Source organism: Cnephaeus nilssonii (genome assembly GCF_951640355.1).
Source record: "Cnephaeus nilssonii genome assembly, chromosome: 9".
NCBI classification, from domain to species: Eukaryota; Metazoa; Chordata; class Mammalia; order Chiroptera; family Vespertilionidae; genus Cnephaeus; species Cnephaeus nilssonii.
The window spans coordinates 95,444,287-95,458,667 of NC_137080.1; the positions used below are offsets into that span (position 1 = coordinate 95,444,287).

At 43.5% G+C, this 14,381-nt stretch overlaps 1 pseudogene across 1 annotated transcript; it reads right to left on the minus strand.

Moving 5' to 3' along the window:
- Positions 1 to 1,438: 1,438 nt before the first annotated feature.
- Positions 1,439 to 5,226, minus strand: LOC307105307 (protein FAM91A1-like; annotated as a pseudogene). Its single transcript has 3 exons — positions 4,797 to 5,226; positions 3,018 to 3,663; positions 1,439 to 2,825 (listed from the first exon to the last, which is right to left on the minus strand). The product of its transcript is annotated as a protein FAM91A1-like (transcript).
- Between the last annotated feature and the right edge of the window lie 9,155 nt (positions 5,227 to 14,381).

Below are 14,381 nucleotides of genomic sequence, written 5' to 3' on the forward strand. Positions count from 1 at the left end.
CGTGCACTGCTGGTGGGAATGCAGATAGGTGCAGCCACTGTGGAGAACAGTATGGTGTTTCCTCAAAGAATTAAAAATGAAACTTCCATTTGACCCAGTGATCCCACTTCTAGAAATATATCCCAAGAAATCAGAAACACCAATCAGAAAGGATATATGCACCCCTATGTTCACAGCAGCACAATTCACCATAGCTAAGATTTGGAAACAGCCTAAGTGCCCGTCAGCAGATGACTGGATCAGAAAACTGTGGTACATCTACACAATGGAATACTACGCTGCTGTAAAAAAAAAAAAAGTAAAGAACTCTTACCATTTGTAACAACATGGATGGAACTGGAGAGCATTATGCTAAGCGAAATAAGCCAGCTGGAGAGAGCTAAATATCACATGATCTCATTCATATATGGAATATAATGAACAACATAAACTGATGAACAAAAACAGATACAGAGACAAAGAAGCATCGAACAGACTGTCCAACTTCAGCAGGAAGGCAGGAGAGGGTGGGGGTGGGGGTAAGTGATCAACCAAAGAACTTGTATGCATGCATATATAATAATAAAAACGTAGTATGCTAATTAGACTGGACAGCTGAACGATCTTCCAAGGGCCGAGGGCAGCCGCCACGGCTGCGAGGGCCAAGCCCCTTGCACTAATTTCGTGCATCAGGCCTCTAGTATAAGCATAACCAATGGACACAGACACTAAGGGGGTGAGGGAGGTTGAAGGGAGGTCAATAGGGGAAAAAGGAGACATGTACTATTATTTGTAATACTTTAAACAATAAAATAAAAATAGAATGCTTTCCAAAGCTTCTCATGAGATGTTAATGTAGAGTCAGAGTTGGAGTTAAGACCTTATAAATTAAGGGTAAGTTCTACAGAACTATGCTGCTTTACAAACCTTCAGCAATGTTCAACTGACATACATAACTTACAGGCAGCCACAGGGGTTCTTAATGCCCCGCCACATCATCTCTCAGTCCCGGGTGTCCATGTTTCATAGTTTTGCTCCTTGAAGTACCAAGAAGCCTTTGAAGAGGAAGAGTTCCACTCTTCCCATGATCCCCTAAAGAGCAGGTAACAAAATATAAAACTAAACAGGATTTGCGTTTGATAACCTAACATAAAATTACACTGCAGTATTCATAGTGACTGCTTATAAACATACAGTCGTCATAAAGCCCCTAAAGCAGATCCTGTTTTACAAAAGAAACGCAGATTGTCTTAAGGTAAAAAATACAGTGCAGGCTGCCAAAAAGCTCTTGGTTGCATGAGGAGGTGCAATGAGGAGAACTTCAGAAACCGTGAACGTGTTCCCCAAACTTTGAGCACCAGGTAAGCGGCGGCAGGATGCTTTCCAGGGCTGGCGCTATAAAGCTAACCTTCAGAAAGAAAAAAGGCAGAAAGTGTGAGCAACAAACGGTGCAACCAAATCATTGCAAATGCAGACTAGCGATGCGCAGTGAGGAGGGTGACCGTCCCCTCATTCCGGTAAGATGCCACCTGTACATACTGCATTCTTCAGGGGAAGTGGGCTCCCAGATCTGCACGGGTGACTGGGGAGCAGATGGAAGGCGGGCCTCTGGGTGCGTATCCAGCGCTGAAGGCCTTCCTGGAATGAGTGAACAGCCTAGGGCTCATGGAGAAGGTTTCTACTGGAACGTAAGAGGTTTCGAAGACTCTCTTCCCTGCAAAGGCCGTGGGTAGCAATTTTTCTACAAACTTTCCGGTGTCATTCAGAACGAATCAGTGGAATTCCAAGCACAGCTCGAGAGGAACCCCATCCACTTCTGTGTGGCACCGGAGTTTTGCTTAGTTGCTGAATCTGCAGTTGCCTCCTCCATGACCATTTCACATGACTCTGTACTTCATTTCCATCCGAGCCAGGGGCCAAATCGGGCGCACCTCTCTCACCAGGAGCGTCACTGAGTTTTCTGCTTGCAAGTGGCTCAAAGCATTCAACATGGTGATATGTCCACAGAAATGCTGCAAGTCCGCCTTGTCCCTTAGTATTTCCAATGCTTTATGAACACCCCTATGGACATGAGTAACTCTCCTTGTAGCTCTGTCTCATCCAATGGAAATGGCATGTGGACAGGTTCTCTGTCCTGTGGAAACCATGTCCCTGAATCAAAACCCCGAATGTTTAAAGCATCAGTCAACATCGTGAGCACATTTACCCCAGGATCATGACCCCAAATGCTATTAGTAACCGATCAGAAGCCTGGGAAATATCTGGCAGCTTTCGAAGTCTTGTACCTTTGGACAGCAAAAGGGATGGTGTCCCTGCCCGGTGACATGGTAAATGTGCAGTTTAAACCAGACAGAGCTGACTGCTGGGATAGCTGGTCCAATACGCTGAGGAGGGCAGCTGCTGACAGGCCGAATTTCATCGGTGAGAGGAGCAGGGAAACAAGTGTGTGACTTTTGTTTAGAACTCTGCAGCCAGTGGCAGGGTCCAAACCCAGGAGGTTTTCACAGCGTAGGCGGTCCAGAGGAAAACCATAATTGGGCTGGGCTGGCTGCGCAGTTTGTGCAAATAGGTCTTCATTGTGATGAAGAAACAGTAGCGTGTTTCTCAGAGTGAGTGCGTGGTCAAATATCTCTGTGCTCCTTCGCCAGTGCTCCGAACCGTGCCCAGTTCTGTAAGAAAGCTGTCCAGAGACTCATCTGAGAGTGACAACCTCGAACACGTGACTGCATGGCTTTTCAAGTTTGGTGACAGATTTCCCATCATTAAAAAGGCAGTGAGAGTTGAGTCAAACAGAAATGCTTCATATATAAACAAGTTGCTTACACTGGCTGCGTTGGCTGCATCCTCTTGACCAGGCGTCCTCAAACTCCAGCCCGCGGGCCACATGCGGGTGTTTTTGCCGTTTTGTTTTTTTACTTCAAAATAAGATATGTGCAGTGTGCATAGGAATTTGTTCATAGTTTTTTTTAAACTGTAGTCCGGCCCTCCAACGGTCTGAGGGACAGTGAACTGGCCCCCTGTTTAAAAAGTTTGAGGACCCCTGCTCTTGACTGTATCAGTGTCAGTAGCCGATGGCGCTTCCTGTACAGGACTCCTGCTCTCCCCACTGTGCCAGGACAGGAGCATCTTCTGAGGATCTAATGTACCTTTTAATCTGTTTATAGAAGGAACATTTCTCCACGGTGAGTGAAGCTGATCCAAATGTATTACTTGTCCCTTCTATGGGCAAAGCCCAATCGGCAATACATCGAAACAGCTTTCTTAACCCGAGATAAGTCTCTCTCAAGGACATTTGCAAGCTCTGCGTCATTAGTATGCTCATCTATTGAAACAAATACCTTATAGAGCAGAGTTTCAAAATAATGACCTTGCATTCGATTCATTACAAAACCTTCAAGAGGAGGAACTGCTATATTACTGTCATCAGATATTGGTACATCCAGATAAATAAATCCTTTGTTATATAAACTGTGTACTACATTGTAATCTAGTGATCCAGAGAGCTGAGGGCCTGCATTGATGACCTTATCAATAGCGCATTTCTCAGGCAAAGTGCATATCTTCATGTCCTCTTCCGAGATATATCCAGCCTGCACCACCCACCACATCTCTATGGCAATTCCCACCGGCTTTACTGGTAGAAGATCACAGGCTATTTTCCTTCTGAAAAAAATTTTTGATGATCTACACCAAGCATGTCAAAGTAAAAGGCTAACATGAGCCAAATAAACAAGGTGTAAGTTTTTGCGGGCCGCAAAAAAACAAAAGCTTCAATTTTAATAGAAACGTAGGTTTATTTCGATAGAGACATGCTGAATACAAAGGGCTAAAATAAATGAGTAATCATTAACATAAAATAATAGAACATTTTGATAAAAATTAATATTTTTTCTTGAACCCTAACTTACCAGACACTGAATAACTGCACAAAGTAATAAGCGTAACGTAAATAAACCTATTTTTCTTGTTCTTAGAAGCGAAATATTTCCTGTTGTGCACACCAAACAAGTCAGTCCAAGACTAATGATGTGGCAGTCGGCTGCTAAAATATTCTCTGCCAGTATTAGTGGAGAGAAATGGTGCGCCTGCACTTAAGGTGCCTAAGGGAAATGAATGCAACACAATTATAGTAATCAGTCATTAGCAAACGTTGTAGTTAGTTATTAATAACTAGAGGCCCGGTGCACAAAATTCGTGCACGGGGCGGGGGGTTGGGGGGGTTCCCCCAGCCCAGCCTGCACCCTCTCCAATCCAGGACCCCTCAGGGGATGTCCAACTGCCAGTTTAGGCCCAATCCTGGGGATCAGGTAAACTGGCAGTCGGACATCCCTCTCACAATCCAGGACCACTGGCTTCTAACTGCTCACCTGCCTGCCTGCCTAATTGCTCCTAATTGCCCCACCCCCCCCCCCCCCCGCTGGCCTAGTCACCCCTAACTTCCCCCCCACCAGCCTGGTCGCCACTTAGTGCCACTCCCTGCTGGCCTGGTTGCCCGCAACTGCCCCCCCCCCCAGCCAACCTGGTCACCCTTCACTGCCCCACTCTGCCAACCTGGTTGCCCCTCACTGCCCCCCTCCTGCCAGCCTGTTTGCCCCCAAATTCCCCCCCCCTGCGGGCCTGGTCTCCCCACACAGCCTGTTCAGTCGTCTGTTCAGTTGTTTTGGATGTGACGGTCACTTAGCCTTTTATATATAGTATAGATTATGTATAACAGGACATTGTAAAAATTAAGTTACAAAATTTGTATTAAACCCCTTCTTGCATACCATTATATTGACTGGGCCGCAAAAATATTCGCTGTGGGCTGCGAGTTAGACATGCTTGATCTACACTGACTCATTAGATTGATGTACTGGTTTCTTCCTCTGCCAAGAAGCCTTACAGTAGACAGTCAGCAGCAGTAAAACTGGGCAGAGAATCAGAACTTTTCTCACTGTTCACAATGTCCTCCATAACCCCAGTGTAACATGGAAATGGTGTCGTCCTCAGGCCCTTTCCCATAATATCTGATAAATGGCAAGGGTACAGCATGAGATGGTCTCGACTGTCCTTTAGTAGGTCCTCATAGCTTCTGCGTTCATCTTTCTTGACATGTTTAAGTTATTTCTATATCGTAACTGATTGCGGATGCTGTACAGGACAACCTGCTTTTCATATTCTGTGAATTTCCAAGACTCTGCCTCATGTTGGCCGGCACTTGCTCCGGGGGTAGTTGTGGCACATGTGGAACTCCACGTCTATGTTCATGATGCCCTGATCCCTTGGCCGGCGGGGGGTGCCCGGGGCCCATGCTCACACTGTCCATGGCCCACACAGCCCCTTGGCCAGGACCACGCTCACACTGCCCATGGCCCACACAGCCCCTTGGCCAGGACCACGCTCACACTGCCCATGGCCCGCACAGCCCCTTGGCCAGGACCACACTCACACTGCCCATGGCCCGCACAGCCCCTTGGCCAGGGCCACGCTCACACCGCCCATGGCCCGCACAGCCCCTTGGCCAGGACCACGCTCACACCGCCCATGGCCCACACAGCCCCTTGGCCAGGACCACGCTCACACCGCCCATGGCCCGCACAGCCCCTTGGCCAGGACCACGCTCACACTGCCCATGGCTTGCACAGCCCCTTGGCCAGGACCCGCTCACACCGCCCATGGCCCGCACAGCCCCTTGGCCAGAACCACGGGGCCCAGGAGCAGCTGGGACGGGCACAGGGAAGCCTTGGCAGCTTCAAGTTTCTTCCTAGTTTCGCCCGCTGGATAAAATCTTGGCTACTATTTCTTTAAGTACTAGAGGCCCAGTGCACGACATTCGTGCACAGGGGAGGGGGGGTCCCTCAGCCCGCCCTGCACCCTTTCACAGTCCGGGGGAGCACTTGGGGAATGTCTGACTGAGGCTTAGGCCCTCTGGACCTAAGCGGTCAGTAGGACATCCTTAGCACTGCCACAGAGGCGGGCCGCTGTGCTCACCAGCCCTTTGCTTGGATTGTGGCTGAGTGGCACTCCCCCTGTGGGAGCACACTGACCACCAGGGGACAGCTCCTGCATTGAGCGTCTGCCCCCTGGTGGTCAGTGCACATCATAGTGACGGGTTGTTTGGCCATTCGGTAGATTTGCATGTTACCCTTTTATTATACGGGATTTTTTTCTGTCTCCATCTCCATTTCCTCTCATTTCTGTAATTCTGGAATTATAATTCTAGAGCTATACATCAGTTAGACTGTTCAATGCTGTCCGACTGTTCTTTTTTCTCTCTGTGCTTTATTTGCCTAATAACTATTGTGATATCTTCAAGTTCACTGATCTTTTGTTCTGCTGCGACTAATTGCTGTTAATCCTATTCAGTTTTTTATTTCATATATACTTGTCACTATTATTTACATTAGTTCCATTCTACATTAGTTCAATTTCCTCACAATGTTCCCATTCTTCTCTAAATGTTTGAACATAACTCTAATTGGTGTTTTAACATCTTTTTCAGTAATTGAATCTCTATCATTTCTGAGTCTGTTCCTACTGATTTTTCTCCCGGTTGTGGGTCATATTTTCTTTATTTTGCCTAGTAAATATGGATTGAATGCTGAATAATATATGTCTTCCATTATTGCCTGGATTTTGTTTGTTCTTTTATTTTTTTAATATATTTTATTGATTTTTTACAGAGAAGAAGGGAGAGGGATAGAGAGTTAGAAACATCCATGAGAGAGAAACATTGATCAGCTGCCTCCTGCACACCTCCCACTAGGGATGTGCCTGCAACCAAGGTACATGCCCTTGACTGGAATTGAACCTGGGGTCCTTCAGTCCACAGGCCGATGCTCTATCCACTGAACCAAACCAGTTAGGGCTTGTTTGTTCTTTTAAAGAAAGTAGGCTTTGTTTTTGCAAGTGGTATGGTACAGCTGAGTTTGATCCTGATAGTTTAACCTCACTACTAACAATCTGAGTCTCTACAGAATGCTCTGGGAGATCGAGAACTCTCCGTTCTGACAAATGGAACTCAGATCTTCCCATTCTAGTGTGAGCTCTAGGAACCATTCCACTCCTAATTCCCCAGTCACTTTTAGCCTCATGGAGTTTTGCCCTATACATGTCTCAGTATTTAGCTAAGATTCAAGGGACTTCCATGCATATTTTTGGAGCTCTGTTTCTGCATAGATCTCTTCCCTCTGGAACTTTATCCAGCAACTTCCAGCTCAGGAAGTCTCCCCAAACCCTGATTTCAGACTCAGCAACTCAGCAAGACTTCCATGCTTGATACCTCCTTTCCTTGCTTTATAGTCAACAATGTGCCTTCAGTAGTAAAGTTTGGAATCCCAAGGCTTACTTTGTTTCACGACTCTCAGGAATCACAGCTCTATGCTGCCTATTGTTCAACGTCTGAAAACAGTTTTTATATCTATTTTGTTCAGTTTTACTAGCTGTTTACTGTGGGAATGAAAATCCATTCTCTTACCCCATCATGACTAAAAGCAGAAATCTTTCATTATCATTTTAAAATGCATTTCTGTGATTGCTGCATTTTTTATATGTTTGATAGCTATTTGGACAGCCTCTTTTAAAAAGTACCAGTTCAAGGTCCTAGAGGGGATAAAAGGTGATGGAAAATATTAAATTAAATTAACTTTTTTTAAAGTACCAGTTCAAGCATCTTGGCCATTGTTAATGGGTTGTCTATCTTTTCCTTATTGATTGTGGGTTTTTTCTTTTATAGCTAATTAAGTCACCTCTATGTGATGTGTTTTCTCCAACTCTCTGGCTTACCTTTTCATTCAACTTTTTAAGTTTATATTGAACTTATTGGGGTGGCATCTACACTAATAAAAGAGAAAATGCAAATTGACCATACCTTTGTGACGTCCACCAGCCAATCAGGAGTGAGTATGCAAATTAACCCAACAAAGATGGTGGGTTAATTTGCATACTCAGGCGCAGAGTGGCGGGGGGCGGGATACTTGCGTTGTTGCACTGGTGACGACACAGGCGTTCCACACTGCCCCAGCCACTCCAGGCCTCTGGGCATGTGGGAAGGCGGAAATGTGGCTCCAGGCCAGAGTGAAGGCAGAAAGGCGGCTCCGGCAGTGCCAGCAGCCAGGGGAAGGAAGGCTCATTCTTGCACGAATCTTCGTGCATCGGGCATCTAGTTGGTTAATAAAATTATATAGGTTTCAAGTATACAATTCTATAATGTGTCATCTGTATATTGCATTGTGTGTTCAGCACCCAAAGTCAAATCTTCTGTCACAATTTATCTCCCCTTAACCTTTTTCTACCTCCCTCAACTCCTTTCCCTCTGCTAATCATCATACTGTTGTCTGTGTCTGTACATTTGGGATGGTTTTTTTTGTTTAATCACTTTACCTTTTTCACCCAGCCCCCCATTACCCTCCCATCTGACCTCTGTCAGTCTGACCCATGTATTCATGCCTCTATTTCTATTTTGTTCATCAGTTTATTTTATTCACTGGAATTCCACATATAAGTGAAATAATATGGTATTTGTCTTTCTCTGACTGGCTTATTTTGCTTAGCATAATACCCTCACGGTCTCTCCATGCTGTTGCAAAATGTAATATTTCCTTCTTTTTCTTTTACAGCTGAGTAATATTCCATTGAATAAATGTATCACAGCTATTTTACCCACTTGTCCACTGATGGACACTTGAACTTTTGATGAGTACAAGTTCTTAATTATAGTGTGACCCCAATCATGAATTTCTCTGATTATTAATGCTTTAATATTCTATTTTGGAAATTATTTCCTACCGTCAGGCCATGAAAATATTCTCTTATGCTATATTTTAGGAGTTTTATTGTCTTACCTTCAATACATTTAGATCTATTATCCAACTGAAAACGTATTTTTCTCCCATATATTCAGCTAAATCAAATCATTTGAAAAGACTGTTATAACCAGTAATTTTGTATTGTAGCATTTGTTGTAAATCAACTGTTAGTATATTTCTGGCATTCTTTTCTGTTCCATTGATCTTTTTTTTTTAATCTTTGCATCAATATCTCACAATAATAATTACTGTAATATAATGTCTTGGTAACTAATAGAGTTCTTTTACATTTTTGTTTCTCTTAAATAGTCTTGACCATTCTTGGCCTTTAAATTTCCATATAAATTTTAGAATTAACTTTTTAAGTCACATACACACACACACACACACACACACACACACGAAAAGAAAAGAAAAGAAAAGGAAAGGAAAGAAAAGAAAAGAAAAGAATTTGCAAGAATTTTGTTTAGACTTGCATAGAATCTGTAGTTAATTTGGGAATAATTTGCATCTTTATAATAATGAGTCTTCCAACTCATTAGTAAGATTTTTTTCTTCTCATATATTTTTCTTTAATTTTTCTTTTTTTTTAATTGTTTCATATATAAACAAACTGCTTTTTGCTTAGTTGCTAAATCTGCAGTTGCCTCCTCAATGACACTATTTTTTTTTTTTTTTTACAGTTGTCAGATGCTGACTGCTAGGTACCCTGGCTCTTGAGTCTCCAGGGAGGTATAAAGTCAGCCACTGCCTGGGGTCACCTAGCAGGAGCTACAGAGAGATCTGCAGACTCCTCCTATTTGTATTGGGTTTGGAAGTGCTGAGGCGAGGCTCAGCTGTGAAGCAAGGCAGGCTGGTGTTAGTTCTGGGTCTTGGGCCTTTTATTGATAGGTTTGGGGCTCCCTGACCCAGCTGCAGCTTATTTGGGAGATTTTAGCAGAGTCTGAAGCCTGATCCAGGACAGGCCATTCATATGGAAAAGCTGCTGCACGCAGGTTGGGTGGAGCTGCAAATTGGAAGGGGCGAGGCCCCAGGGATTCACCAGGGTGGGGCAAACAGAAATGGCTGCCAATCAGCCCTGCGACTGGGGAGGTCCCAGGACAGGAACAATGACCCCCTGGGAGTACCTCCATCTGGGAGAAAGCCACCCCTGAGTTCCTGCCCCGATGCCGGACAATCCAGTTCCTCTCATAAGTGTCTGTGTTCCCCAGAGCCTCACCCAGGTGCTGGAGCTCAGAGGGAGTTCAGTCCCTGTGCCGGCCCTTTGAGAGGATTAGCTGGGTCTCCAGCAGCCTCTGTGTCACTGAGCCCCAACCCCCACTGGTTTTTATAGCCCATAGTTATGGGGACTTCTTTTCCCAGCTCTGGGACCCTGGGCTGGGGGTCTGGTGTGGGGCTGGGAGCCCTTACTCCTCCAGGTGGCCTCCACAAGGACGATCTCCCTCTTGATTAAAAAAGCAGCCCACATGGGTGCTGGTCTAGCCCGATCTGCGCCTCTGCCCCTCCTGCCAGTCTCAGTGTGCTTCTTCTTTACTTCTCTAGTTGTAGGACTTCCATTCAGCCAGCTTTCAGGCAGTTCTGGATGATGGCTGTTCTGAATTTTAGTTGTAATTTAAATGTGATTGTGGGGAGCTGTGAGTACAGGTGTTCACCTACACCACCATCTTGGTTCCTTCTCCTTTAATTTTTCTTAGTAAGGTTTTATAGTTTCTTGTGTTGAGGTCTTGCACTTTTATTATATTTACCCTAGTAAGTTAATAAATGTTGACATTGTTGTAAATTATGTCCTTTTAAAATTCATTTGTTTTGTTTTTAAAATAAAATTTGTATACTGATTTTATATACTGAAACTTTGATAAATTCATCTATTATTTGAATAATTTGCATACACATTAATTTTAATTTTCTACGTTTACAACCAGGTCATCTGCAAACACTGAGAGTTTTATTTCTTCTTCTGCAAATGCAATTGCCATGTTTAGCATTTTATTTCTTTTTGTCTTCTTGCATTGGCTAGGAGCTCTGAATTAAAGTTGCAGTGGCAATCATTATCTTGTTATTAAATGCAGAGGGAAAACTGTCAACATTTCAGTCATATGTATGGTATTTGCTGTTTGTGCTTTGGCCTTCTCTTCTATTTCTAGTTTACTTTTTAATATGAATATATTTTATATTTATCAAATGCTTTTTTCTATATCTATTGAGATGATCCCATACTTGTTATTTGGGGTGTGTGGGTGTGTGCATGTTATTCTTAGTCCATTATTAGGATCAACTACAGTGATTGCACCTTCTGAATGTTAAATTAATCTTGCATTCCTGGAATAAACCAAACTTGGTCATGATGACATACACTGAGTGTCCAGATTATTATGATCTCTGTATGCATAATAATCTGGCCACTCATATGTAATACTTTCAACAATAAAGTTTTTTTTTAAAAAAAAAAGGGGAAAAAAGACACACAAAGGCTCTGTGAAATGAAGTTAATAATTCCCTTTTGATAGCAAAGCTAATACTTCTTCTGCACATTAGGAAATGAAGGAATTAGTAAGAATAATAAATCTGGAGGAACCCAAGATGGCGGCATAGGTAAACACCTAAACTGCTGCCTCGCATAACAATTTCAAAACTATAACTAAAAGACAAAACATCTATTACCCAGAGCCACGGGAGGGCTGGCTGAGTGGAAGTTTTACAACTAGATGGAAAGAGAAAAGAGTATTCAGTGCACAAATGCTGAAAAGCTGAGTTACGGGGATGCACGCGATACAGGCTGGCGGCAGATCCCGGCTGGTGGTGGGCGTTGCTTTCTTCAACCCGAAGGGAGACAAGCTCCCAATTTCTCTGAAATCCAGTTTCTGGGGAGATGCGCGGGACCCAAACTCCTACGGGGAGAAGCTGGAACGTCTGCTATCAGGTCGGAAAGTGAGGGTGGCTTGCTTGCAGAGCTGCGCAGAGGAATAATTGTTTGCTGCACTAGGGCGCAAGACACGGGGGCGCGGTCGGAGGCATGGGATGGTGTGCTGCCAGCCATTGCTGTTTGCCACGCCCTAGCCTAGTGACGCCCTGAGACCCCGCCCCGCACAACTTACAAACCCACCCAAGCTCCAAGCAGCAGCTTTTGCATATGAATGGCCTTCACTATCGCTGCTTAACCTAGCAAACTTGCAAACCGGTTCAGACAGCTCCATAATCTACAAATCCCAAGCAGGGAGGAGAGGACTGTAGTTCTCACTGTAGCTCCTGTAGGGTGGCCTCAGACCGTAGCTGACCTGCACCCCATTGGAGATCCAGAAGCCAGTGTACCTAGTGGTCAGTGTGAGACACAGATTTCAACTCCTTACATCCATAAGTGACACATTCAAGAGGCAGACTCAGTGAGCACCAAAGCCCCACTGAAACAAGTCCTGCACCATAAGCATGTCTCCAACGCAGCAGTTCTTCCATTATAAATACAGGGGGTCCCCACAGCCAATTGGCTTGGAGGACAATTCCTCCCAGTGTACCAACAGCAATCAAGGCTTAACTATACCAAGACTTTGCACTCAGCCCACAAAGGGGTGTACCAAGACCGTCCACCTCAGGTGATTGGGGAGGCTGAGCTACTGGCCCCTATAGGTCACCTACCACACAAAGCTGCTCCATCAACACAGGGAAGCAGCCAAAATGCGGAGACACAGAAACATGTCACGAATGAAAGAAATGGAGGAAAGCAAACTAGGGAACGACATAGAGTCAAAACCACATTTATAAGGTTACTCAAGAATCTTCTAAAAACCGCTGAGAAACTTGATGAGACCTTCAAGGACCTTAATGAGAATGCCCAAAAAATGGAAAAGGACCAGTCAGAAATTAAGCATACACTGTCTGAAATAAAGAATATACAGAAAGTCAACTGTAGATCAACGTACCCCAAGAATCAAACCAAAGATCTGAAATATGAGGAAACAAAAAACACCCAACCAGAAAAACAAAAAGAAAAAAGGATCCAAAAATATGAAGATAATGTAAGGAGCCTCTGGGACAACTTTAAGCATACCAACATCTGAATTTTGGGGGTGCCAGAAGAAGAGAGAGAGCAAAATATTGAAAACCTATTAGAAGAAATAATGACAGAAAACTTCCCCTACCTGGTGAAAGAAATAGACTTACAAGTTGAGGAAGCGCACAGAACCTCAAACAAGAGGAATCCAAAGAGGACCACACCAAGACACATCATAATTAAAATGCCAAGAGCAAAAGACAAAGAGAGAATATTACAAGCCACAAGAGAAAAACAGTTAGTTACCTACAAGGGAGCACCCATACGACTGTCAGCTGATTTTTCAACAGAAACTATGCAGTCCAGAAGGGAGTGGCAAGAAATATTCAAAGTGATGAACAGCAAGAACCTACAACCAAGATTACTCTACCCAGAAAAGTTATTATTCAGAATTGAAGGGCAGATAAAGAGCTTCACAGATAAGAAAACGCTATAGGAGTTCATCACCACCAAACCAGGATTACATGAAATGCTGAAGGGTATTCTTTAAGAAGAGGAAGAAGAAGAAAAAGGTAAAGATAAAAATTATGAACAACAAAAAGACATCAAATACATACCTACCAACAAGTGAAGCTAAAAATCAAGTGAATAAAAAGTCTGAAGAACAGAATGGACTGGTGAATATAATGGAATCAGGGACATAGAAAGGGAGTGGACTGACAATTCTCAGGGGGAAGGGGTCTGAGGGGTGTGGAAAGAGATTGGACAAAAGTCTTACACCTATGGATGAAGACAGTGGCGGGGGGTAAGGGCATGGGGTGGGGAATCAGGTGGAGGGGAGCTATGGGGGGGCGGGAAGAGGAACACCTGTAATAATCTGAACAATAAAGATTTATTTTTAAAAAGAATGATAAATCTGGTATCATTTTGTAGAATATTGTTACTAGGCATAGAATTCTTATTGGGTAATTATTTTCCATATTCATTCTTATAGAACTAACTTCTTTTTCCAATATAATACATTGGTTTGCTAAATTGCATATCAAAACAAGGACAACTGGCACAAAATATTTTGAGAACAAACATGATTCTCATGAAGCATATGACTGAAGTGATGAGAGTTGAAATTAATGGACCAAGTATAGAGTAGTCTATTAGTCTCATGAGCATCAGTTAGAACTTTACCCCAGTGGATGGAAATTCAGCATTCATTAAATGAAGGTTGATGAAGAGAGTATCCAGTTTGTTGATCTGCACCATTTCCTCTTCCCCTATCATGAAAACTTTATTAAAATTGTCCATTTCCAATATTTTCCTGAAACAGCACATAAGAATGGTGTGCACTTTGAAAGTGTGCCTGATTTTTTTATTCTATCTGACTAATGAATTTTAACCTTGGCTGGGTATAGGTTTATTGGATTATAAAGCTATTTTCTAAATTACCAATATTAATGTTATTCTACCACCTTAATACTTCAAGTGTTGCTGATGAGAAATCAGATGATTCTTATACTCTCTTTCCATCACACATAGATTATTGTTTTTTACTAGAAGCCTTTAAAATTATGCCTTTATCTTTGGAATTGAAGAATTTTACCAAGGTATGACTGGCACTCGGTCAGCCCTTTCAA